This window comes from Vigna radiata, chromosome 6 (genome assembly GCF_000741045.1).
Source record: "Vigna radiata var. radiata cultivar VC1973A chromosome 6, Vradiata_ver6, whole genome shotgun sequence".
In the NCBI taxonomy this organism is placed as follows: Eukaryota; Viridiplantae; Streptophyta; class Magnoliopsida; order Fabales; family Fabaceae; genus Vigna; species Vigna radiata.
In genome coordinates this window covers 13,737,625-13,760,932 of record NC_028356.1, presented here as the reverse complement: position 1 = coordinate 13,760,932, position 23,308 = coordinate 13,737,625, and the positions used below count along the sequence as shown (strand labels likewise).

The 23,308-nt window shown below is 33.2% G+C and overlaps 1 long non-coding RNA gene across 1 annotated transcript; it reads left to right on the top strand.

Annotated features, from left to right (window-relative positions):
* The first annotated feature begins 2,721 nt into the window (after positions 1 to 2,721).
* LOC111241790 lies at positions 2,722 to 3,226 on the top strand. The gene is made up of 2 exons (XR_002668075.1): positions 2,722 to 2,756; positions 2,871 to 3,226. It is a non-coding gene; the product is annotated as an uncharacterized LOC111241790 (long non-coding RNA).
* The last annotated feature ends 20,082 nt before the right edge of the window (positions 3,227 to 23,308 follow it).

Below are 23,308 nucleotides of genomic sequence, written 5' to 3'. Positions count from 1 at the left end.
TTTCTTGTGTATGCAGGAAGCAATACATACTAGAAGTAGAAAAGACCAACAACCTCTCTTAGAAGGTTTACCAGAAGGAAGGAGAAGGAGACGTCCTTCACGTGAGAGATCTCTTTCTCCTGCAGCAATTTCGCAGTCTTCACTTGAGATTTCTACACCAGATTTTGATGAGATGGCTAACCACCAAGACCAGACTCATATCCCCTTTCTTTTACAATTGCACTGACGCCTTGATAATGAAACAAAACTTTCATTTGTGTACTCCACCTGCTTCAGTTTTTGTCTATGAGAACAGGAAAGCTTGCAACAGAATTATCACCCATGACACCTTCTTTTTCTTGCCCAAGAACTGTCTTCTTGATCACCATCAAACGCTTCAACCACACCCTCTAACCATCCCAGTGCCGTGAAGAAAGATTGAAGATGCACATCCACAAGTCTATGCAACCTACGCTCTAAATACCATTATTGAAACAGAATCTATAGAAAGTGGAAAAAGCTTTGACACACGAAGCAAAGAGATTAATTTGGATAACATCATTTTATTGAATGAATAAAGCAACTCTTATATACAAAGTAGTTTTGGTAACAATACTAATAAAACAATAACTATTTTATAACAGAAAACGGCTAACTCTGAATTTGATTTACATGCATCAATACAAACAACAACATCAAAACCCCCCAAATTTCACATATTTAACACAGTTGACTTCACCCATTGTAGTTAAAAATGCAAAATCATTACTGTCTAACCAAAACTATTTACTTAAACAATTATACCATGTTAAATCGAACTAAATTTCCTTACCTTTATTAAAGCTCTTAACAAAAATTATGTTTTACGTTCTTCAAACAACTCTAAAAACATAGATAGATTTTTGGTTTAGTGATCCAAACATACTTTGAAATTATAGAAGATCAAAGAATTTTAAGGAGTTCATTATAGCACATGCAATCCTTTTGGGTCCCAGGCACGTCAAACACAGATTTTCTTTAAAATATAGCAGAATTTAAACTTACTTTATAATTAAAATTGTTTTTCTGGAATGATTATCTATATTGTTAGATATAAAATTATTGAGTACTTAATCTATCAAAAAAACTTATTAGAAACTCAATTGAAAGTTTCTAAATTTATTAGATACTTAAAATATAATTAAGCCAAAATAATATTATGCAATTAAAATCTATACACATAGATAAGCTTTCTAAATTATTTTATAAATTTTGTTATTAATTTAATATTGAAAGAAATTTTATATCGCATTTACTTTGAACTACAAAAAAAAAAAGTCATTGAGAAAAATATAGAAATTACACTTACAGTATCTATTTATGAAAAGAAGACACTTCGTATATATTTTAAGGACAAAGGATATTAATAATGGAAATTACATAAAGTAAATTATGAACGGTCACATAGGCCTTTTAGTATTTAGATAGTTTATTTATATTTTTAATTTTAAAATATAATTAAGAGTAAAGTAAAAATATTAAATCTGTATTTTATACATTGTTATGATTCTATTTTCCAATTAAAAAACATAATTAAAATAAAAATAAGAATATAAGATGTATACACCAAAAGAAAAGAGAATTATTTGATGATATGTATAAACTATTTATAAAAAAAATACAGCGATTAAATTACACAGTAAAAAAAATAATTCCCTTGGATCTTGCAAACAAATTAATTCTTTGTTTACTATTTTTATAAATGTCAAAACAAATAATTTTCATTTATTTATAGCTTTTCAATAACTTTTTTTTTATTAAATCTCTATATTGAAATTGTTTTTAAATAATTGAAAACGAATTATTTTAATTTTGAAATAAACTTAAATTTTAGTTAACATTAATTATAATTTTTTAAGATAACATTAATTAAATATTTGTTGTTATAGCCATTGGAGACATGAAAAGGTAAAACACTAAGTTTTAATAGGCTATCATTAAAACAGAAAGTTTGGAAAAAGTAAAAGGTTTTTACTTTGTACACTCCCTTAAATTTCTAAAATCATATTTTATCCTTTCTAAATGTGTCTTTTTGCAGTACATACATGTTCTGAAAGCTTTCCCAAATATTTAAATCAAATTTTCCAAAATTTCAAGAACCCCACAAAAAAAATGACAGTTAAGAAATATGAGGTTTTGTTTCAAGATGAAAATTTATTCATTTGCAAGAGATAAAATTTTGAAAGGGGTTAGAGGGTTACTTCCTCTACCGCCCCAACTTCTTCCACCACCTCAACTTCACAATTACTCCTGAGTGAAAATGTAACTATCATGATTAAAAGAAGGTTTAATACCTATTTTGGGAGGGTTTGTTCAAAGTGGTCCTTCCTTTTTTTAAAAGTTCACTTTAGTCCTAGTTTTCGTAAAAACCGTTCAAGTTGGTCCTTTTTGGTAACGGCGTTAAGTTTACTAACGGCAGAACTGCCAGGTGTGTAATGTTTGATGATGTGGCATTGTAAGTTGTTTTAAAAAGTAATTAATGATGACGTATAAATGAATATAGTTAGGGTAAAATAAAAAAATGAATTAGGGGTAAACTTGGGTAAAATCTGCGATTTTGATTGGGATTTTCTGTGATAGTAATTGGGATTTTTTGGCAATTGGGATTAAGGTTCATCTTGATTGGGATTTTCTGACAATTGGGATTAGGGTTCATGCTTGTGACCACTGCATGAAGTCAGTCTTAAATGGCCAGTGAGGCTGATGTGAACGATCCGATTATTGCTCTTGATGGTCAGGTAAAAACACAAGTACTTTATTACTTGATCATTTGTGGTAACATTACAAGGACGGCTTGTGTGTTTCATTCTAGGGAATAAAATTCTAATATGGTGGTTCTGATACTATTGCAGGAATTGGATGGGAGACCAATCAGAGTGAATGTTGGAGAGGAAAGGCCTAGACGCAACTCCTATTGAGTGGTAACTTGAGAGTAATCTTCCATGTCCGACTGATTGAGTTCCCTTTATACAGTGTCAATTTTTACCTTCTTTGGCAGCTGGTTTCAGATTGAATTTGCAGATCTTATTGTTATTAATTNNATGTCTAGATGAAAATGATTAAAATTTACAATTCAAACTCTAGGGATTTTGGAAAAACTCTTCATTTTGTTTTCTCAACCGTTTTGTTTGCTATTGATGCTCGACAATATAATGTTCCTTTGAATCTTCTGGTAAATAGAAACTGAAACGAGCATATTTAAGACTGACTTCATGCGTGAAGTTGGAAGAGAAAGATAGATATAGGGTGATAAGTTTATAAGTGGATCATTGCAAAAACATGAAGATGTTGCAGAAGAGAGTTGTTCAAGATCTAGGACAGAACAGAACAGAACGAAACGGAACAGTCCTTTGTTCAAAAACCCTNATTCANTTTTTTTTATTTTACTCTAACTATATTCATTTACACATCATCATTAATTATTTTTTAAAACAACTTACAATGCCACATCATCCAACATTACACACCTGGCAGCTCTGCCGTTAGTGAACTTAACGCCGTTACCAAAAAGGATCAACTTGAACAAGTGAACTTTTGAAAAAAAGAGGGACCACTTTGAACAAACCCTCCCAAAGGAGGGACCAAAATAGGTATTAAACCTTAAAAGAAATATGAAAAGTTTGAAACTGATTCCATATCCGTTAATCCTTCACCGACATCCGTTAATTCTTCAAGACCCAACAAATCATTTTTGTAGATCCTTTGAACGATTTTTTTTTATATCAAAACAATATTTATTTTACATAGATAAATATACAAAAAATTTTAAATCAACTACAAATAAATCAATAAATAAATAACTCTGCAAAAAAAATTAATTAATAAACCAAAAATAAAAAAAATAATAATAATAAAGAAATCGCGAAAGCTAAACGAAAATGAGATATCTGTTGAACCTGGATATCCATATCTGTCTGGATATCCCATTTTCGTGACCTCCAACGCTTTCCCTTAGTTTTTTCATGCGCAAAGAAGATACACTTTACATTATCAACATTGCATAGTACATACAACAAAGCAAACATATGAGCATTATACAGAGCATAGAAGGGTGTTTGTGAGCAACCTTAATATAAAACGTGGTAATGGGAAAATTCCAAGGAGTTATGTGTCCCATAACTGGTTTCAGTAATGTGTACACATGGAACTCTTTAGANATTTTCAAGACCTCTCCATGAATCATAGTAACGTAGAGTGTTTGCGGTTGCTGGAACTTCCAAATTCTTACACANGTGATACAACTTTCTTACGTGAATGACATCCAGTGTTGCAAGTTCCCCTGCGTATTCATCAATTAGTTTTGCCTATTTCATCACTATTTTATTTCTATCACANTGATAATGGAAGCATAGGAGGAAACTCAATGAGAATGGAANCAACTTAGGGAAAAAGAAATGAAAAATTTAAAGAGGAAGAGGAAGGAGAGAGAAAAAAAGAGAGAAAGGAGTGGTTATGTGGGAGTGTGGGCAAAAAAATAAAAAAGGAAGAGAAGGAGAGGAGAAATAAAAAGAAAAAGAGATGAGTGGTTCTCTGAGTTAGATGGGACACCTAAAAAGAAAGAATGAATGAGATTAGGGTTTTAAATTAAAAAGAGTAAAAGTAAAAACAAATTTGCATTGGATTAGTTTTGAAAATAAAAAAATTTGGAGAGATGCATGCAGAAAATTAATTAAGGAGTTAAGGTTAAGGAGCTTTGAAAGAGTATCCTACCACGTTTGAAACCTAACTCTAGAAAAGGCTAAGACTGACATGGTGACTAAGAATTCTAATTAAAAGAGCAACCACGGTTATATCTTTATATATTAAATTTTTATATACATTTATATATAATTATAAAAGTTAATAATTTTTTAATGATCAAAATATCCCTAAAATAGGTTGTAAACCTCTAGTATAGAAAAAAAAAACATTTTCATATTTAAAATTTGACTGGACGACAATTAGAATTATAAACTTTGCATATGAAATTTATTTTGCATGTCTAATAATAAACAATGTTTTTCTCAAAAGTTTTATAAAAAAAATATTTTCATTATTATTTATTTATTTTTAATTTTATGTCGTGCTTTTCTTTTTTGTGGCGTTATATTTTCCATACTCATTTATTAATTAAATATTATACTCTACAAATTTAACCAATAATATATTTTTTCTATTATATTTTTTAATATGTGTTTGTTTAGCTACTTATTTTAACTAACACTGTAATTAATATAACAAATGTTTGAAATATATTTTACTATATATTATCTTTACGTAAATTTAAATTTAATTGAAGTCACATTAGGATATAAAATAAAATGAATATTGTTTCAGTATATGGGGTCCGAAATCAAGAAGCCAGAGTTTCCCTCTTTCTTCCGATCGACCAACTTGTTCGTCCGAGAAGTTCTCTCAGATACCGAACGGGGGCGTCCTGCAAAGAAAACACTCTGACGCTCAAGTTAGATAGGTTACCAGGAAATTGAGTGAATATGATTATCAGAAAAAAATGTCTTTACCTGACCAATGGTCTCCTATTTGTAAACCTCGCGTTCATAATTGACCATTAATTACTGTAAACCGTCGTATCTTCCGTTACGTTCCCATCAAAACTAATAAATGCTTCTCTGCGCCACCATTATTCTGATTTTGAGTCCAACCGATCGATCCCACCGGTAATCGTGCATGCGGGCTTCGTTCCCTCCGGTCCCTCTGGTCGGTCTAACCGACCCCTTACACTATAAATATCAATTTGAAAAATATAATAAATTAACTTTAACATAATTTGAAATGTGACATGTCTCAAAATCTAGGTTATTTTCTATGTTGAAACTTTTCTATCTTTTTTTTTTTTTTTTTTATTTCTGCACCTTCCTTCACCTTCCTCCATCTCCCTGCACCTGTCCCCTCCCACCACCTTCCAACAGTTATCCTAAATCATAAAAGTCCTAAAACTAATTGAATTGAATGTTTGTTTTCCACAAACCCCTCTCAATATAGTTTCCCCTTCACTTGACATTGTTTGTATTTCAACCACCAAACTCCTCAAAGACCTCAACAATCACAAAACATTTGAAGCTTGTTGCTACAAAGAACAAGTTGCTCATCCACTTCTTCATTTGTTTGAGTCTAGTTCAAAGTCATTTCTATTATCACATGTTTATACTTAACAATTATAAATTATAAAAGGGTTAAATATGTTTTGGATCTCTTAACTTTCAGTGAAAATTGGAATTAGTCCTTCTTCAAAACTTTGGCCTAATTTAGTACCCCAACTTTAGAAATGTATGAATTTAGTCATTTTAACCAAAATTTATTAACTTTATTTGATGTTTCAAATGCGTTTAATGATAGCATGCGACCTTTCTTTTTTCTTTTTTCTGTTATTTTTTTTTTCGAATTTTGTTCACTTAATCTTTTTCAATTGAAATTTTATGCCGATTATTGTGACCCTTCAGTCTTTCTTGTTTGTAAGTCACTTTCTTTCTTTTTAGTTGGATGGATTAAGTTTGAGTGGCATCTTAAAATTGTGGGAAATTGGGTTTTTTATTCTCTCTATTTTTGTCTTTCTTTTTCTGTTCTGAGGCCTAAATTCACTTCAGAATTCACTTAACCCAGAAACAAAGATTTAATCTTTTCCATTTTATTTCTTATTATTTTTTGTTGGTTGTTAATGGGAACTTCTCTATATCACTGAATTAAATTCACTGAAGAATTGCTACAAGAGAGGGAGAGGGAGGGAAGAAAAATGGCCTATGCGCAGGGTTTTGTTCCCAATTTCAAATTGGGTTTTGTGGTTTCTTCTGGTTCGCCATCACAACAAAGATAGCCTTTGATGTTTCTTGCAGCACACTGTGGATTTTCCCTCAAATTCTATGATGGGGTGTGTGACAGATGCTTTAAGTTCCAAAAGGTGTAGGGAATATTTTGTAGTGGTGGAGGGAGTAATCCTCAATACAATATCACGATTACCTACTTGATTCATGACAAGAAAAGAAGACAAGAACATAACACTGTTACTCTAGAATAAATATGAGTAAGCATATGATTAAAAATGAAAAGAAATGAATGATAGAATATATCTATTATTGATAGAAGGTGGTTCTTTCAAAGTAAAGAAGAGAGGAGAACATTATATAAGGCAAAAAACCAGAAAAATAGAAAATAAGGGGTGCTAACGAATAAAGAGCAAATAGGTGGTATGCGCTAAAATGTTATGCTATAAGCTATTACATTGGTGCTAAACCTGGAGATATATGAACACGAGTATGTGAACACCAAACAGCTCTCTCAGAGACAACCAAATGCGTTTTAGGGCTTCAAATTTTGAAGCTTGAATGAGGAAAGCAAAAGAAATTTCAAATAGGGTAAATTAGGTTTTAGGAAGATGGTACCTCATGTACAAATTCCTTTCTGCCTGTGGTGGACCGTGACGCTATCGGAGATCTGTCGTCTGTTATCCACTTCACCGTTCCACACAATGTTGTCGGTTGGTACCAGACAAAGTGTAACGCAACGGAATAAAACTTAAAGTAGCGGAAAGCGTGTTCGATCAACTTTTTAGTATTAAGATGGTCAGTTTATAAAACAAATTTCTAAGAGACAATTTATCGAACAATTGATGTGCAAATGAAAATAACGAGTGTAGGGAGTAGAAAAATCAAACGAGTAATTTTTATACTGGTTCGATTCAAAAGAATCCATGACTAGTCATTAATCACTATAAAAAGTTATTAACAATTCCACTAAAATTTAGTTTCACAGATTACAAATATAGTGAATAAAAACTGATAAAATAAACTTTCCTTCGACGAACGAACCAGAAGATGAACACTCTGCCAACTCGAAGAGAACCGCTCCGACAATCAACAAACGAAACGCGAGCTTCTCCTATTCACGAGACCAGGGAGAGCACCTTGCTAACTCGAAGAGAACCGCTCCGACTATCGACAAATGTAACGCGAGCTTCTCTTATTCACGAGACCAAGCAAGGGAACTTGAACTATAGCTTTTGAGAACTTCCTCTAACAAACAGTATTTTGCAAAGCTTCTGTTCAACAGTGTTCATTCGGAAGTTCACAGAAACCCAATATATAGCTAGCTGCTCTGAATATCAAAGGTCAAGTCCCAACTGCCACTAATAATCGATTATTGTAAGTGATAATCGATTATTCAAGTCCGTTATGATTTTTCAAAATAATTTTTCAAAGGCAAACTTGTGATAATCGATTATTTGAAGTGATAATCGATTATCTCAGTCATACTCATGATAATCGATTATTACTTCACATAATCGATTATTTCAGAATATTTTCTAAAATAATACAAGTTTCACAGAATTTAAAGACATTTCTACTACATTTAAATTCTACAAAGTACTTTTAAATAATTCTATTATCTTCTTCAAGTAAAACATCTTGCAGCATCATCAAAACACTTTTCTTCAAGATTTACCAATACTCCTTGTTGGTAACAAATGTCGTTGCAGCACTGTCGTCACAAGTGACTCTATTGAATCAGAACGAGAATGTTAATTGGAAAAGGAAATGAAAGAAGAAAGGGAATGATACGTTAGAGGAGGGAGTGACATAAGCAAGAAAGAGTGTGAAATTTTGAGGGGAGGAAGGAGTAGAAAATTTGGGAGACTTGGAGGGTCGAAAATCTGTATAAAATTTTGAGAGGAGTGCAGTGTAAAATAAGAGAAGGGAAGGAAAAATGTATTATAATTTGAGAATGTTAATAACCTTTTAAAAAAAAATTTATAGCCCCGCTATAATTGTCATGTAGACAATCAAAAGGATAAGAAAAACAATACTTTGACTCGCTTTTAGTAATTGACACTCATTTGACACACTCAGTGGACCCCATTTTTTCTGAATGTCATAAGGGTAAGTTTGCAATTTTTCACAATGAGAGTAGCGACCAAGCCTTTGTATTTGGTCTCGCAGAAACCCTACCTCTCCCATGCACTGACCCATTTTTCTCCATGTAGTTACCCTTTCTCTCTACGCACTGGATATTCATTGAAGTAGTTATTTCAATGATTTAGAAACATAATACCCTTTCTCTATTTTGTTCTATAAACCCTAAATCAAACACAAAATCTCCTTCTTTATGCTGCTGAAGAAACCCTAAATCGAAGGCAAAAAAGTGTGAAATTGATGTTTACATTGTGTGCACGAAAGCGGGAAGGAGAAAACGATTGTGGTGTGGTGAAATTTTAGTAGTGTTCATCTTATTCATGTGAGTGCGATGAATCCCTTTTCTTTTCTCACATTATGTTGTTTATTTTCATTTTGGTTTTTTTTTTTTTTTAGATTTGGTTGGATTGATGGTGGTAGTAATTTTTTTTTTCAATTGTAATTTGTAATTTTTTTCACGTTGCTGATTGGACAATACCTGCTATTAGTAATTGGGTAGTGAGAAACACTCTGAGATCCCAAAATTTTATTATAGATATATTTATTTTTTTTATAAGTAATGTATAATCAGTTAGTAAGAATTTAATATTGTAAGTTAGTAGTCTAATGTTTTGGTATTTTATTAAATTAGAATACACATTCAACACATTATATGTATATTTTTTAGTATAATTAATCCTTGTTTTTGGTTAAGGAAAACTGTAGCCTCCTTTTAATTTTTCTTTCTTAATATGTTTTGTATTGTTTTCCCCACCCATTTTCATTGATTTCTACTTTCCATGGTATCATCTTTCATTGATTGAGGTTGGACACCAAATTCATCTAATGGGAGAAAACATACAAGACTAGAAAAGGAAGGCTAGGGAACTTTATGCTGGAATTAAGGGAGATTAGTCTCCTTATTTTAGGAACCGTCCAACATGATGGTTGTGGATTTTCAATAATAAAACCTTAATCCTTCCTTTAATAAAAAGGGGAAGGAAAACAATAACAGTGAGGGAGAGAGAGCACGAGGTTGGAGGTGAAAGGAAAGGAAGAAGTAAAGCTTGTTGAGCAGGGAGGCTAGACAATTCGGTGTAGATCTAGATGCTTGGAGACCCCTTAGACTGTGGAGATGAGTTGGTGCTGGAGATAAATCTTTGTAGCCAAGATTTCTTTCTGGAATTGAGGTAGGGGAACTAATCTTGTAATGTTTGATATATAAGGTGTACTATGGTCATATGGTTGATGTAAGATAATCTCATTCCTTGGCTTAATTTCTGTCATACTTCATGAATTTTGTGAATTGCATAGCCTACCTTGAATAAGATGAGCTAGATAATGAATGAACAAATTGTATACTTCATATATGCATGGTGCAATTGAGATTAGAAAGAAAGAATAACTTGGTCTTCGTTATATACTTTAACTCCCTACTAACGGTTGATGTTTTGCATGTGGCTATTGGAATTCTCGGTTTTGCTTGCTTTAGATTGTAGAATGAGATTGAAATCTCTTACAAATACTATTATGCCATTCCAAGTTCTGATATAAAAGTCCTACAAATTGTTTTCTTTGCACAAATTATATCTCATGAAGAATGATTGATGTACATGGGCCACCAAGACTATTTATTATTTTAATTGTGTTTCCACTTGGTACATTTCTTGTCTCTATTCATGCTTTTAGAATGTTATCACTCTTTTGCTGTCCAAATTATTGTTTCTAATTGATTTACACATAAGGATAAGTGAAGCATATTTTATATATATTTCTTTAAATTGTTGGCTTTGAAAATGAGTTGTAGACTTTTACTCCAACCAATAGTTTCAATTTGCTATACTGGAAGGATAGAATGAAATGGAAATTCCTTGCTATTGCTTCATAAGACCGTAGAAGAATCATTTTATAAGGGACCTAGCTTCTTTTATTCATTGTATAAACTTCCATTACATGAAGGATTATTATCTATATGAGCCACAATATCGATTATTTATTTGGATATTTCAATTATTTTGTTCGACCATATTTTTAGTGAAGCATGTTATCCATTCATTCAATTATAATCTGATGCATAAGTCAGAATAAAAAAATAAAAAATAAAATAAAGAGAATGATTTTTGATAATGGAAATAATGAGTATTACAAGAATTGTAGTTGGGTATTAGTATTTGAGATTATTATGACATGGAAGAATGGTTTCATGTTTTGTGGTGTTATAAATTAGATTATATGTATAAATTGGGATATGTTTTGTTGGTCTAGAACGTGTGGGTTTATTTATAATTAAGGAGATAATTTTATTTTGATAAATATAAGTAGGGTAAGAGGATAGTCTCAAATAGAAATTTAACAATAATGAGTAATGGTGAATACGAATTTACTTTATATAGCTTCAAGATGATGTTTTATGGACAATGCCAAGGCTGTATCAACAAAATAAGAAGCATTTCATACTTATAAATAGGTAAAGCTTTTAAAAGGATGAAAAAGCATCCATATTGTCATAACTGATGACCTAGTACATCCATCAATACTAATTGTTACCATCAATACTAATTGTTTTAATGGTGGTGTTTGTGCAGGTTTTGGCAAGTGATATTGGTGCCTAACTGATGACCTAGTACATCCATCAATACTAATTGTTACCAACAACCCTCCCACACGTTCCATTGATGACATTGATGAGTTAATATTTTCTCGACTTCACTTAGTTTATTGTTCTAGAATTAATCAGGAAATTGTGCTTAAATGTCCGGTATTTTCCCGTTTTCGCTAATAGTGCTTAATTTGATCGGAAATTCTAATTTTAATTAATTTGAATATTCTGAGCTAATTAATTGCATTTTTAATTACAGGGAAAATTTTGGAGATATATTTTGGAGCATTGGGAGGAGACAAAATAATTCAAGACTCTCTTAAAATTAGTTATATTTAAATTTAGTAGTTTAGAATTAATCAAATTGTAATTTAGAAGTTTAGTTTTTTTTAGACAAGTTTGTGCACATTGGGCCAAATTTTGGCAAAAACATATTGAGCCCAAATATGAGTGTGACACTTGACAACCTAGGGGTTTATTTTTTTTAGAGTGGACCCCACCCATTTTAGGGCACATGGCCTTAGCTTGAAGGAGAGTCGTCACTTTTGCGAGAGGATTTGGCTGGACCGTTTTAGGGGGGATTGGAATTTTCTTTGAGAATGTTCACTGTGTTGGATAATGGATGAAATGGAGACTCTCCTTTTAGGTTTTTACTTTGAATTTTTGAGAGAGCTTCTAGCCGCTACTTGGGTGAGGTTTTTGGCTTTTGCTTTTAAACATTCTTTTGAGAGGAGAATGGATGTATGAACACTGTTACAATGGGTTGAATGAATGAAAGTTCCAATTAATTTTCTTTTGCTGATTTAGTCACTTGGAAAGCACCCTCATTTTGCTTTAGCACGCATTTCGGTAGCTTGCCTTTACGCACTTTAATTTTTTTTTAGCTAGAAGGGGAGTAGCGCCATTTTCCTTGCTTTATAGGTGCAAATTTCTTTGTTTTGTGGCTCATGGCTGGATGGGACGTGATATTTGCTGGTTTCCGTGAATTAAGAGTACATTATTTTGCTTTTGAAAAATCTCATTGCATCTAGAGATGATGGGACGTGTTGGTAGTTAAATGTTGGCTAGTTTCTTTTCTTTTATCTCCTTAAGAGAACGAAGAAGTGATGGTGCTTGTACGATGATGAGTGTGCATGGATTTCAATGAAAGAATAGGAGAAGCCTTAAATTAATTGCAGAAGCAACTCCATTTTGGTTTTTAGCATTTGAAGAGTAGCGAATGTCTTTGGTTTTTTTTGGGAAAGGCGTGGTCATTCAATTAGCATCTGGGAGAACTCTATTGCAATTTTCTTGGGAAGAGCCCGCTGGAACAAAACACTGATGGGATGGAAGGTGTTTTATCCAAAAAGGTTTTTTTTTTTTTTTTTTTTTTTTTTACATTGTGGCAACGCGTGTACCGAGAAGAAGCTTATGTTGAATGCATTTTAATTTTGACTTCTTGCCAAGTTTTATGTTAATGCACTCGTACTTTTCAAGATTAATAACTATCTCTGCAAGTTCGGTTAATACCATTAGCATTCAAGCATTGGTTTTAGTGTCCTTTTTTTGATGATATTTAAATATTGCATTTCAATGAATTCATGCAAGTGGGTCATGACTCCTTTGAATTTTTTTAATATCATTGTTGCACGTTAATAGCTTGGTAGAAGAAAAACAATGTTTGTTTATTTCTTTGTTTTAAATTAGTTTGCATAGTAGAATTAATTGCTTTTCATTTCTTTAATTTAGTTTTGCATTTAAATAAACTTAACTGTGTTAGATAGTTGTTTGTAACAGTGTTGGTGTCTAGTATTTTGATTTGTTTTAATGTTGTCTAATGTGTTTTTTCGTGTTAATTTAACTGTCATGTTAGTTTAGGTTAGTCGGGTTGGTCATTAGTGATATTGCATTGTTTCCTTGAGATTCCTGGGCTGTAATTGTGTTTGCCACTCTGACTTGGTTAATGTGAAATCTATTTTTGCACTTGCAATTGGGTATACGCTTAGTTGCCCAGTTGGTGTTTAGTCTTCACTTAGTTGATGAAACTACTTGGTGCAAATTGGATTACATGTTAACATTGCATTCACTTAGTTCGCTTTTATGAAAACATGATTAGCCTTCGCTTAGTTGGTTAGCTGTGTTGGATTACATGCTTAGTATTTGAGTTAATGACCAACCGTTTCCATTCTGTCTTTGAAACCGTTTTTAGATTTGTGTTCAATTATCAGTTTGCATTAGTGTTTTAATTTAATTCATCCGTATTCACAAACTTTTCAACAACCTTCCCCCCACTTCGTGTGTGACCTAATTCTCGAACCACAAAATTGGTCCTTGAGAGACGACCGAGGAGTCACTTCCTAGTACTATACTGCATTCTTTTATGCACATTAAATTTTGCATGGGGTGCGACACCCATCAGACATCTTTAGCAAATTGATTCCACCCGTTCACAACGACAAACCTGAAGGTTGTGGGTCAAACAAGAACAATTAAAAGTGGAACAAATTGAGGAATAATTGGTTCATCCTTGGTGCGTCTGAGGAGGTGTTTGGAAGAGGATCATCCTTCGTGAAGTATTCGAAGGAGGTGTTTCATCCTTTGTGAAGACTCAAAGGAGGTGCAGGTTCATCTCTTGTGGTATCAAGAGAGGTGGTTTCTAAACTCTTACAAATTGTATCTTTGTGATTATAATTTGTAATTGTTTTGTGATTAGTGAACTGTTTATCTTGGTTTGAGATAAGTGACTGGACGTAGGATTGGTAAGATCCGAACCAGTATAAAAATCATCCGTGCAAATTTCTCTCAACCTTACTCTTTTATTTATATTTATTATTTGCGTAGTAAGATAAATTGAGTAGAAATTAAAAGACACACGTTTATATTAAAACCCCTCTTGGTTTGTTATTCCACACTAACCATTCCGCTGCAGCCACTCTGACAGTTATTTCTTCAACTGGTTATGTACATTTACAAAATTGATTAAGTTGAATATGAATGATGATATTAATTAGTGCAGTAAGTAATAATCATTTTTTTTATTGATTGAATGTAAAAACGCAAGTAGACGGAGCATATAAATACATCTTTGGATGATATTATATTTGATAAACAACATTTAATGGTGTCGTAAGTGGTTATTTGCTCAATGGTATGTGGTTATTTCTTCAACTGGTTAGGTACATCTACAAAATTGATTAAGTTGAATATGAATGATGATATTAATTAGTGCAGTAAGTAGTAATCATTTTTTTATTGGTGCAATAATTAGTTATGTAGTTAGCTTTATGTGGTTATTTGTTAAGTTGATCATGTACAACTGACAAAATGCTTAAGATGAATATCAGGGATCAAATTAGTTAGTGCAGTAAGTGGTTATCCAATCAAGGTTATGTGGTTACTTGTTATAATTCTTTAGTACAACAATAACTTCCTCCACATGTTATGAATTGCAATGAATTCTTGGTTGAGTGAGTGGTTATTCACAACAAAGTGCCTAATTGTACTGGTCTTTTTGCACAAGAAAGTGGTTAACATCATGTGAATTACTTTTAGTAATAAATTGTACACCATAATTTCAAGCAATAGAATATTTTAGTACAGTATTTGGTTACCACAATGATGTTATGTGGTTACCTATAGTGATAATTTTGTGCAATAAAGCGGAGTGAAAAATTATAATATTATTTGGGAAAGAGAATTAAATGACATGAGAAATAACAATTTTGGAAATTTCCAATTAATTACCAAAACAATTAAAGAAATCCACCCACAGGGTAATTAACAAGAACAATGCTCTTACCAAAACGTCGAAACTCTCCCAAATTCTTAATCAAGGCAACTTCTTTATTCATTAAAATCTCTACCATATATTTATGAAAATTGGTCCTACATCATCCAATGGAATATTCAATCAGATTTTGGTACCACTAAGCTACATTGGACACCTTATGTTGGTTCATCAAACACCACAACAATTCCATATAAATATTGTTCCATACAAAAATTGTATTAGCTTTCCAATTTTAGTTGAGATAATTAGTTGCCCCAATCTGCCAAGAAGTTCCACATTCTCAAGTTAAATCTGGTCCAACAACCACTAGCTATTTGGCAGCCGAAACCTTCTCCAAATCTCAGTAATTTCTCATGTCTTAAAGTTCTAAGGTTATACTATAAAAATAAGAAAATAGGAGCCATCATTGTGCACCATACTATCAGAGCATAGGAATCCAAATGCTTAAACTTCTCGGTCCAGCCAAAGTTCACGTTAACTCTCAAAGTAGCATGGCATCTAGGAAAAACATGCATCTTTTACACCAACTACAAGGTCTAGAACAATTGCATCCCGTCATGGAATTACTTCCAACATATACTTCTTTCCAACAAAGAAAAAATACAGTTGCATCACTTCCTCTTAATTCTTCTAGTCTCAACTGTCCCTTCAAATAGTGGAACATTTCCACTTCTTCATTTTTCATGAATAACAAGAAATCATCCTTTTCAATATAACTGAAATATTTGAGGATGAAATGGGAACAAGAAGCAATTATAGAGAAACTAAATTAGAAAATAAGCTTAACAAAGTTTTCAAAGGGTAATAGTGTTACTTGTGTCCTAGCTTGACTACGTTTTCAAAAGTTTCGTATGCTACCACATTTTCTTCCTAAAAGCTATTAATTTCTAGTCATTCTTATCTTCATTTGGTTCATAGGAGATGTGATAACGGTCTAAAAACTGTTATTTTCATGCTTAAATTTTATAGTAAAACACACCCTTTATGGCTTAGAATGAGCTTTAAATCAAGTAAAACACTTAGTTCAGTCTTGTGAGAGTCAAAAGTTGGTTTTAGAGATATTATGCTTGTTTTTACATTGTTTTGGAGGGTTTTAAGGTGAATTGAAGATGGAAGTGAAGTAAGGTGGACTTAGACCCATGAAAAAAGGAGAAAAATGATGAAAAGAAGGGTCAAGTAAGCCGCAGAGCGCCAGAATGGTCCGCTGAGCGCTCAGAGCGATTAGAGGGAAACCGCTCAGCGGTGAACTTAGGCGCCTGGGCGGTTGTCTTTTTTTATTAGCTAGATTCTGTAATCTTTCTGTTATCTTTTTGGGCTTATATATCGCCCCAATGCGAATCAAAAGGAGATTCTTTTGGTAGAGAGAAATGTCCAGAGCTATTCCACACACCTTGGAAGAGGTTCTTTGGATGCTTAGGCTCCAATCTACCAAGTTTAGGGTTATTTCTTCCATTCTTTCATCATATTTCATCTAGTTTCACCATGATTATGGTGAACTAAACCCTTTGTTGTTGGGGAACAATGTAATCTTTTGAAACTCTCATATATTCAAATTCTTATGTATTTCATATGCTTGTCATATACTTGTTTATCAATGGTTGGGTTCTCATCTTTGCTGAATGCTTTTATTGTTTAACTCATTCATTAAGAGTTGTTTGTCTTTATCGATATGGGGACATACGGTAATGTCATGAACTGGTGAGAAATTCCTTGATTATGCTAATACCGCCTAGGGATAGGGGTAGGACGATCAATTGTATTTTGCTTTCGTTCACATTGCATTATTGGTTACTAGGGGAGGCTAAGGATANCAAGCCGGTAATTAATAATAGGCTCTTTTCACCAAGGGATTGTGTTAAGGGTAGGCTAGAAAGTTTGCATGGCAATTGGATAAATAAGTGAAGTAAATAAGAAAAGTAGATATATGAGAGTGGATAAGATGAAATTATAAACCCCAACAACACCATTCATCCATAGTTTCTTAAAAACAATTGAATCAACTGCATTTTCATGTTTATTTTTGTTCTTTGCATATAAACATCAACTTAATTTTTTTCTCAAGTCTTACGTGATTTGTTTACATGAAAAGTAAGCCCTAAGAGTCCTTTGGGAAGAACGATATTGGGTTTACCAATTATATTACTTGATAACGATCTGGTACACTTGCTAGGGACTTAACAAGATGATAGATGATGAATCAATATTTTATACCATTCACTTAGTTTTTCGCACCAAATTGTGTTGATGAATTGTGTTTAATTCTTAGTTATTGTGTCATTTTCACCATTTGGGCTTAATTAGACCAATAATTCTTATTTTAATTAATTAGAATTATTTGAGCTTAATTATTCCTATTTTTATTTTCATGCAAATTTTGGAATTACACTTTGGGACCTTTGGAAGGGCACCAAACAATTGAAGACTCTCCATAAACACATTTTAGAATTAATCAAACTTTAATTTAGTAGTTTAGAATTTGTAGACCAAATTTTGTTATTTGGGCTAATTTTGGTAGAATAGTCTAAAGCCCAATTAGAAAGATGATGACATGGCACCTAGGTTTTTTAAAATGGGTGGCCCCCACCCATTTTTAGGAGGACTCACGGCCCTAGGGATTGCCGTCGCCACTCTCACTCGGGACTTCAGATTTTTGGCTGGAACGTTTATGCTTTTCCGAGAGCTCATGTTGTTCACGGTTTTGGGTATTGGTTGAATCAAGAAGCATTTTTCTTCTCTTTTGCATTGCGTGAACGCTGAATGACATAGTTGTGAGATGCATTTTATTTCTTTCTTTTAATTTGCTGCTTTACTTTTTTCTTATGCACATGGCCATTGATTGATGGATAGACAAGCTAGGTGTCACGATTGCAACGTGTAGCTTTTCTTCTACCTTGTTGGAGTGAGAGGTGGATTAGGTGGGTGATTGGAAATAGACGTGCCAGGAGGGTTGGCAGCGTTGGAATGAGGAAAAACATTTCCTTTCTTTTTAGTTTTTTTTTTTTTTTTATTGTTGAAGATTGCTGAAAGGTGTGCATTGTCCTATCACGTGATTAATTTCTCTTAGTAAGCATTGGTTTAATTGTAGAATGGAGAGGGGCGTTGATTGATTATTTGGAGAAGAAAAAGTTTTATTGTGATTTTTCAATTGAAAAAGTGGTGCACGGTGACGAGTTACTGGGTAGCATAAGTTGATTCAATTTCTTTGGAGATTACATTCCATTTTTGAACGCAGTTGTCACGTCTAGCTTCACTAGGATTTGGCTTTTAGAATAGTAGCTTCTCATTTCACTTTTATTTTATTGTTCAAGCATTTAATGTTTTCTTTTTAAGTGTTGTTCGGTGATGATGAGGTGCACCTAATTGTTCAATTACTTTCAACTTAATCATTGCTTTTCAATTTTATATGTGTTTCCATGATGCTTACTACTTCATTTAATTTTTCTACTCAAGCACTTTTAAATTTATTATTTCCATGAAGAAATAGAGTTGTGCACGGTGTCTTTCATTAGTTAGCTTAAGCATTATTTTCTTTAATTCTCGTTCCATTGTGCTGATGTGCTAAGGCTATTTATGAAATGTGCATTTAATTGTTTAGCTCAACGTTGCATTTTAATTTGGTTTAATCATTTTTTGCATATGTTTTTAATTTCCATGGCTTTATGTTTCAATTAGTTTCGTCCTTTAGCATTAAAGCTTTATTCTTGTTACAATGTGCATTTCATTTTTAGTTAAATGTTTCTTTATCGGTCTTTATGTTTTCTAAATTTCCTCCAGCATTTTCAATTCTGCTGGGTTATGTTTAATTTTCATGCATTTAATTTAGTTTAATTCCCATCTCAAACACCTTCAAAACCCCCCACTATGTGTTAGACCTAAGTCTCGAACCACATTTGGTCCCTGAGAGAAGACCTCAGAGTCACTTCCTAGTATATACTGCATTCTTTATGCACATAAAATTTGCATGGGCTGCGACACCCATCAATAGACAACCGAGAGCTCATTATCACAGTAATTAACCCTTTCATATTCCAAGCAAAAACTTTTTCTGGTTTTATTTTCTTGAGCTTGTCTACATCAATGATTTAATCCTTTATCTGATTCCCAAGTCTAGCTCCTTTTCATTAAGATCTAATGGAGAATTTGAAGCCTGTTACATTCCAAACACAAAAGATATTACCATTAATGTTCGTTGCATCACACCTTAAAGTTTATATATTGTTCTATTCAAAATCTATCTTAAGGTACATTTCTTATAATGTTTTATACAATAGTTAAATAACTTGAAATGAATTATCAACAATATTTACCATGACCCATCCCCAAATATCAACATAGGATGGAACGTGAGCTAAATAAGGCACAACATTTGCAAACAAAAGGAAATAAGTTTAACTTGTTGCCTCACATACCTGTCGCCCCCTCAACCACATAGGTTGCGACCTTCGTTCACTTCGTCATCATTTTCGTCAAAAAATGTGTCGTCGCTCACCACACCACCATCGCCCTATCCTTCAAATCTGCCACCACCTTCGGAACTTACCCCGCTAGACTCTTCCAACCTTCCACGACAACATCCTTTGCTTGAGCCGCTTTCTCTCCGACATAGCTCATTGTTGTTATAGACATCCACCTAAATTGAAACACAAAAAATATATACAGAATCAATCACAAACAGAAAACACAAAGAAATAATATGAATTAAAGTATCCATAAATTAGGTTCACCCAAGCGTGAATATAAACTGAGGACTAGGGTTTTTACCAGGTTGGGAAAATTTCTCATTGACAAATATTCTCTCTAAACGAAACACTAACACCCACAATCCAATATTCTCGCTATTTTCAAACCCTAAACGCAAGGTCCTCAATCCACTGAACTACCCACCAACCTATACAAAAAGCGTCAAACCCTAAATCAAAAATCCAACGAACAACCACAATATTTTGAAACCCCTAAACCAAACCAACCATTGAGATAGATAAAGTGCACCAAGACTAGGACATAAAATCTTCACAACCACCAATAGAGAAAACTTGCAAAAGCATAGCCCTCGAAATCAATTAGCGGAAGAGGAAGAGAAAATATTCCCAAATTGTTTAGTCGAACAAATTTAAAATCAATTGCGGTTTCGTATTTTGCCCTTTCACCATTTTAAAAAAATTGACGTGGCACCGTGTCAAATGAATGTCTTTGACACGTAGGCGTGTCAATGTACTATTGCTTAAAGGATAATCCTTTATGGGATTTCTTATAACTTCTCCAAAATAACCTCCACAAAATAACATTTTTTTAATGCATTGAAATTTATTCCACACAATCCACATTCATGTGAAGATGTGTCGATTGTTGCAACTAATTTATGGGCTTTAATTCCATTCTCCGAATGAATCAAGGGGTGTTTCACCATACACCTCCAACCTCTTATCCTGCATCTCCAAAAATTCAAATTTTAACTTTAATCAATATTTTTTAATTTGTTCTCTTTCTTGATAAAGTCACTCTACACCCACTAGTGCAACGAAGGGAAACGACCGCGGTTGTTTTTCACTATATGTGCGGTTTATGAACCGCAACATATCCAGGCGCGGTAAAAAGTCTAGGACTTTAGGTCGCGGTTCCAACCGCGGTAAAAGGCTGGGGAATAGGCTGCGGTTGTAGTAGGAACCGTGGCCAAAACCTCTTTTCTTTTAAAAAAAAAGTCATTCAACTATAGGCCGCGGTTTGAACCGTGGTAAAAAGCCGGGAATAGACTGCGGTTCGTGCTACAACCGCGGCCAAAAATCTTTATTTTAAAAAATAAAAATAAAGAACGTAACTTTCTACCACAGTTGTGGTCACAACCGCGACATATTCTCCTGCAATTTTGTTAATAGCAGGTCTGTTTTTGTGATATCCACTATCACAAAAGCAGACCTGCATATCAAAATATGTACACAGATTCAATTTCAACAAATCAAACATGTTCAAATGTATTTTAACATCACATAATGTACAAAGTCTAATAACTTTAAATCAACATGTTCAAATGTATTTTAAATCTAATAACTATGAGCTATTATATAATCTAACTAAATATTTTGCAGCAACTTTCCTTATGAGTGAAAGTGGCTTCTCAGGAATTGCTGTAGTAGTCTTGAATTTCTGCACAAGACAATTGACATTAATTAGTGTATATGAATTCCAAATGTTGGAGAAATTCTAAATCTTTTAAATCTAAATATTACCGTTTCCCAGCCTCTTGTGATATGAGAACGAATAATGTGTGTCATCCAATACATTACATAGTATCCGCACTCATATGACCCCTTCTGTCTGTTACACTACAATATATCATCGCAGTTGTAAATAGTTAGTGAAAATTATTAAAACAAAACTACTATAAGAAAGTATGGCTTTAACATATGTCAAACCTTGAGAAAAATACATGCAAGCTTTCTACTGTTAGCAATTGATCTCCCAACCATCATTATACTTGTTGGAATAGAACTATATATATATATAAAAAAGGTTTTAGCATTCATTTATATAACAAAGAAAGTCCAAACATTGAAGTTCTTACCAATCAATTGCTTGTCTGAGATGTGTGGGAGGAGACTTGTGCAATGAACAGAACCACAAAGCATAGCTCTCCTGTATAGAAATAACAAGAAGCTGTCAATGGCGCCTGAAATTCATAATAACTTAATTATTATATATTAAAATCACATATGGAACTTTATTATGTTAATAAAGTTCACTTACCCAGATATATAAGGCATAAAATATATTTTCTTGCCGCTTGCAAATCTTCTTTTGAGATGTGTTGTGATCTGATCAATCATTTGTTTCGTGAATGACTTGGGGATCAATGAACCCATAGTCATCATTACCCCCAAGTTGTTACTGATCCCAAACAGATACCTGAAAACTAAAATTAACTTTGATATAAGTATACTTGATATATAAATCAATTTTATATAAATAATTGCTCATAGACTTACATCATCCATAGCTGAAGTAATGTAATATTCAACTCTTCTGTTCTCGAGGCAAGCTCTTTGACATCTTGGCTATGCAGGTATAATGGGACCTCAAAGCCTCTTCCAAATAAATTAGCATCATATTCAACCTCCAAAGGCTTATCTGCAATGGTGTCAGCAAGTAGCTGCAATGAACCAAGAGGATCGTCCTTAGATAGAGTGCCTGCGTCTGTTGTTACATGGAAAAATAAGATAAGTTTTGAAATCAATAACATGTAAACTTTAAAATTGAGAAGTGTAAAGTAGAATTCCATATCGGGGGTTAGAAACTGAACCAACCAATTGTTTAGGCCAAGCGATAAAAGTCTGGAATGCATGTGCCACAGTGAAAATCTCATCTGTGGGCAGAGGAACTGAGGCATCAGGTATGATAATGTTGTCTACTGAGACCTTCACCTCGTCCTCTGATAGCTCTATACCATGAACAATAGTCGCTGCCTTAAACATTGCTCCACAAGCTACCAGCACCGTCTCGGTACCGTCTAAAATGTATAGCAGACATGGACTAACATCGTCCATGTCATCCCCTGGGACGACTGCTGCTGAACAACTTCCTTTCTCGCTTCTCCATGTCATCTCCATGTCTTAAATCACATACACATTGATTGGCCTGCTCTCATTGCTGACACCATGGTAAAAGCTAAGAAATCTCATTCCTATCATTTTCCTTATGCTCTTCTCATCTCTAGAATTCTACAATACAAAGGTGTTAATGTGGAAGGAGAACATGTTCAAGCACTTCAAGCTATTGGTTCTGAGATTGGAGACACCACTTTTCGCTAAATGGGATTTGTTACTTGGGGAAAAGTAATCATTCATAAAGATGATGGTCATTCAGATGCTGGTGAAGAAGATGACATGGATACTCACATGGCAGAACTAGTTAGTGCTACTGCTCCTTTTGATGCTGGTCCATCTAACATGCCCTCATCCTCCTCACTTACCATGGAAGAACATTTTGCTAGATTATCTAAGCAATTAGAGGATTTGAGTCTAGCACAAAAAACTCACTTTGAAGAAA